Source organism: Atta colombica, unplaced genomic scaffold (assembly GCF_001594045.1).
Source record: "Atta colombica isolate Treedump-2 unplaced genomic scaffold, Acol1.0 scaffold58, whole genome shotgun sequence".
NCBI classification, from domain to species: Eukaryota; Metazoa; Arthropoda; class Insecta; order Hymenoptera; family Formicidae; genus Atta; species Atta colombica.
Window position 1 is genome coordinate 1,406,401 of NW_017259548.1, and position 5,519 is coordinate 1,411,919.

The window sequence follows — 5,519 nt, forward strand, 5'->3', positions numbered from 1 at the left end:
TTTTTTTTTGGTTTTAGTTAATAAAATTATTTATTGATTCGTCTTAACTTTGTATTATCACATATTTAAGGATAATACTACAATAATATATTGAAATTGGCATGAGCATTTGTTGCAGATAAAAATAATGTTGTAAATAAAAAATCCAATTGACAAAATCAATAGATTGCAATCGAAAAATATTATCATCATATCACCTCCAATCAATCTCATTTTCTTTGAAAGGGGGCGCACGCCCTATCTTCTCCGTTGGAGATGACCGTGATGGACATCCTGCGAGGCCACGTTTCCTTTAGCGCTCCCTAAGTTGAAAGGTTTCTCATCTTATCAAGAAAATTAACCTTAAAGCTTCCGAGAAGGGCAAACATCGCTGACATGATTGAAATACAAGAAATTAATGAAATTAAAACGTACACCGGTATGCCGCTGCATTACTTTTTTGTCGAATTTCGGACCCATTTTTCACGAAGCCAGTCGAGATGACTTTTATTTTGAACGATCATAGGATCGTAGGAAATTACGTATAGGACCAGAATAAATCTAGCCGATCTGACGATCGCGATTACGCGAAATAGCACGAGGCGAACGAAGCTTTACTCAGGATTTCGAGGAACTTTTCCGTATCGATCGTACGCCCTTACTGAACCGTACAGCCTTCTGCGTATCTTCAACTCTCCGCGAACTCGATTGTAAATTTTCCATCTCGAGTATTCGAAGGTGGCGGTGGACCACCAGATGCACTCTCTGCGAATGACCGAGGTGCGCGTGTGCGCCGGAACTCGCGGTTTATCACAGAAATTTATAATATACACATCGTGCGTCCAAAGTCAGCTAACTAAAATATCTCTCGCGATTTCTCTCATTCTGGATTTCATCTGACAATAACTAATTCGCTTTAATTGATACCATAAAACAATTTTTCCTTATATCGACGAATCTATTAGAACCAACATGTTCAAAGCTCATACGCAATATTTTATCACATTATATAATTACGCCACAGTCCGTTACTTTCTTTTGATGACTGTGGTCCCAAGAGAGAGTAATGTCGTTTTACTAATAGCGCTCTTGCAATATCGTAAGGTGAAGTTAGATTGCACCAGCGGGGATAATTTTGCTCTAATGAATGAAGATTGTAGTACATAATTTATTAGTTTCGGTGTAATGATACTCTTTTACAGAAGCAGAAATCGGTATTGGGGGGTATAATCTTTGCATACCCATTGTTGGATCATTTTCCCGTACCGGGCCGGACTTCATTGAAACTATGTCGGTTTCTATCAGTTTCAGTTTCTCGATAAAAAGCGCGAGTAGGGAGAGAATCGCATAGATCACCATGCTTAACTAGTGTGGCATCGAAAATTTACCCCGGCTAAAAACGCTGGACGATTTTAGCCGGCGTTGCTCCTGCTCTTCGAGCGGGGTTCGGATTTGGGTTTTGCCGCAGGGATAGGTGCGCAGAGTGAATGCGGATCGATCCCCCTCGGCGCGAGTGCGAATGGGGGGTTGCGACCGAGTCGCCCTCTCCGTTGCTCGGTATCCTGGCATGTTCATCCTCGAAAACGGGAACATTTAAATGGTGCCACGTTGCCCAACATTGCCCATTGGAACCATCGAAATTCGAGCACAATCGGCGAAAATCGGTGATGCCATGAGTATCGGTATCGCAACATCGAAATCGTTCGCGACACCAATCCATCTGAGAATATAATTTTGCGAGGAAACAAAATTCAGCGAAAAATCGGCAAATCTGTTTTCCGCAAAGAAAAAAATAACGAGTTGTTATCGGCGCGATTCGCCGCGGGTCTCATTATCGGACGCATTTTATCAGACTTCGTATCGCTGTTATAACTCGAATGTAGGTTAGCGACGGCGGATCCAAGAGAGAAGGGATGCCGAGTTTTCTTCGAAAAATCAATAGACATTTCTGCCCCTGGGTTTCACCTTGTCGCGCTAATAACGCCTGCCGTTAACTCGCTTTCGAAGATTCGTATCGCAAGCATTTGTATCGAAGGACCTAATAGCTAAGCTCATGGGGGAAATCTCTATGCAAGATTTATTCGTAAACTTAATGATCGTGCGCGTAAAAGTCTTTCTTTCAATACAACGCGTCTGCGAACATTACAAACAGTATAAACTTTCTCTTGGATAGAAAATTATTTTTTCTTCATTATATATCACTTTTGCTAATGTATATCATATGCTATTTGAAAGTATACGAGTTCCGTTTGAAATTAAATTGACAAAAATTTATTTATATAATTTGTTGACATTTTACTACAATTATCTATATCTCTCCCGATTTACGTAAAGAAATAATTAGTTCCAAATTAGCTAAAGAATTTGCAAATGAAGCTGTCGGGTTGAGTTCGTAAACATCCCTCGTAGTAGTCCAGGATTAACCGCAGAGCGCGTGCATCTCGCAGTAACTCACTTCGCGATAGATTTCCAACGTAATTGTGGCGCAGCAACAATAGTGTCGCGTACGCGAATAAATTCGCCGCGCAGTCTTACGTACGCGAACACGCGATAATTCGCGGGTGGACTCTTGTCGATCATTGGTCGATCGTTGGTCGCGAATCGAAGTTAGGACGAGGTCGAGCGTGAAGAGATCCCGTTTACCTTCGCAAGTACGTTTCCACCTGGCTCGTACATACCTGAGGAACCTGTATAGTCACGCTCGCACGGTTTCTAGTGATCGCCGCTGTATCACCAACTATCTTATATCCGGATATTTGAGATGTACCTATTATTAAGAACGTAGATAATGTGTTGCAACTGGTACACTTAAATATACTAGTATTATTCGTCTATCCGCGACATTTCTCCCAATATTCCTGATTCCAATTTCATCAATGAGTGAACGCGGCAAATTATTCACACAATATGGTTTATGTAGAAATTAATGAAACTCAATCTTTAGACTTGTATCTATAATACACTTATATCTCCGTGAAATAATCCTTATCGAGAAATAATTATTGATTTTTTTTAAGCTTGCTGAGAAAAATGGTCAGGTTGAATTAAATATTATATGATTCTGGAAAATGGACGAATCAGAATTTTCTGGTTAAATCTGAGTAGAATTCTAGTTGAGGTAATTAAAATTCTGATTGATATAATTATTCTGATAAAGTAAAAATTCTTGTAGATTTTACTAAAATATTGTATCAATTAGAATTCCAGTTATCTCAACTAGAATTCTAATAAATTTAATCAGAAAATTCTGATACGTCCATTTTCAATCAGAAATTTTTTTAGTATATATATTGTATATCTATAGTACACACACACACACACACACACACACACACGCGCGCGCGCGCGCGCGCATACACACACGCACACGCATACACACACGCACAAACACGCACACATGCGCGCGCGCGCGCGAGCACATACACACACACACACACACATACACGCACACACACTATATATTATGTGTGTTGCTATATATGTGTGTTGCTTGTTTTTTTATTTATATTATTTTTGCTGGAAATATCCATAAGTATTTTTAGTTTCAGGTCTCACGCGAAAAGTCGTTATTCATCAAATAATTAATTGATGTTTCTTTTTGAATACAATTTAATTTTTTATTATCATTTTTATTTTCATATCTTTCCTTTATTAGGTATATTTTAATAGATTTTTAATTTAAAGTTCAGTAAAATATATCAAAAGTTACGGTTAAATTGATCGAAGGAATATACAGTCTTTCTTTAATTTTCTTTCACGTCTTCTTTTTTCAATCGATTTTATCGTCCATCGGGGCTTCTATCACTAACAAGTGCTATTATTTTTGCTGCTGTATTTTTTACGAATAATGTTTTGTATAAACTATTTTGAAATTTATTTTTGCGAAAATATCAATAGATAAGCGCTGTCAATTATTAAAAAGAGATCAAATACAAAACCGTTTTTAATGTTTTTATTGCCTACATATTTTATATTAAACTGTTGCTGCTTTCACATTTTTACCACAATTTTAAATATTGTGGTCGATATTCCATTTATTTCATATTCGCCACGATTACTATATGGAATGACTCTAAATCAAATAATTCATCTATCAGAGTTTCTGACTAATTAAAATGAGTGGCAACATTAAGAGAGGTTATTGACATAAATTCGTTTTCAATATTTTTTTATATAATTCTTAAAAATAATAAAAGATTTATTATATTCTTTTTGTTTTTTTTTTAATTAGATAAGTAATATCTATCTCGTTATATGTTTGCATTTCTAAAGTTTATTTTAGCTGAAATATTTTTTGTTTCCAATTGCTTGTTTCAAAATTTTTGATTTTTTACCGTTTCGTTGAAAAATCAATAAAAAGAATTCCATATTAATTAAAGAATCCATATAATTCATATGAAATATAATTTAATACAGTTTGTAGGTACGTGTTTTTAAAGGATGTCAGTCATATTAAATTTACGTCAGTCATATTTTATCGAAAAACAAATTGAAATTGCGAAAGCAAGTCTAATACAAGATTAATCTATTTAATACAGAAATGCTGCTTTGTTATAGTAATTCTGCCAGTCTGCAACGCAATCCTGCTTGAGAAAGGATCGAAAGGACCTCCTCCCGCAGCCCCTACTACCCGCTTTCCACGATGCTGCGCGAGATGAACGGAGGTCCTATTTCCGGCCGATATTTAAATCCGAGGGGGACCGAATCCGCTCGACCTTAACCGAAGCGTTCGGGTCCGGCTGTCACATTCGTGGCGTACCGAATGCTCGTCTCTCGTGGCAGCGACGGCGGCGGCGTAACGCGTTAATGAAAATGGCAACGCGTCGCGACGCCATGTGGCAACCTCAACGGAATACGTACGGCCGCAAATTGCGCTGCTTTATCAATCTGAAATAACATCGGCGCGGAATAATTAGCGACGACGCGAAACTTACAAGGACTCTATCGACCAACGGAAGGATCATATTACGGTATGGCTGACATGTACGTTCGATTCTGTAAAGTATCGTAAATGTTACGACAAATTACACGTTACTGGGGTGATACTATAATTTTGCACGTTTTATTATAGATAGGCGGATGTATATTTGAGAGAGAGAGAAAGAGAGAGAGAGAGAGAGAGAGAGAGAGAGAGAGAGAGAGAGAGAGATAGCGTGTTCAAGAAAATACAGAGATTTCATCTTTATAAGCAACGTAAGTTATTATTATTTACAAAGTCTCATTATTTATTTATTATTATTATTTTGTTAAAGAAATTCATGAATATTATTTGTTATATATTATGATATCTAATAGTATTTGTGTTATCTCAATGTGTAAATGTTTTTGTTTTTGTATGGTGTAAAACTTAAAATTTTGTAAAGTGTTTTATAAAAATTGAAGATATAATATTGCATCAGAGATATAATATTTGAGAGTCAGCATTCTAAAGTTCCTTTAAAATAGAAAAATTATGGTAATAATAAAATTATAAAAATAATAAGAAGTAAATTTTGTAATAGTAAAGATATATCTCACATGTATCTAAAAAATAAAAATAA

General features: G+C 36.4%; 1 long non-coding RNA gene across 1 annotated transcript in view; it reads left to right on the top strand.

Annotated features, from left to right (window-relative positions):
* The first annotated feature begins 4,693 nt into the window (after positions 1 to 4,693).
* The window catches only part of LOC108692073, a 1,318-nt gene continuing 492 nt past the window's right edge, over positions 4,694 to 5,519 (top strand). Inside the window, exons 1-2 of the long non-coding RNA XR_001931950.1 lie at positions 4,694 to 4,962; positions 5,051 to 5,172. This is a non-coding gene — a long non-coding RNA (uncharacterized LOC108692073). The remainder of the gene's footprint in view (positions 4,963 to 5,050; positions 5,173 to 5,519) is intronic.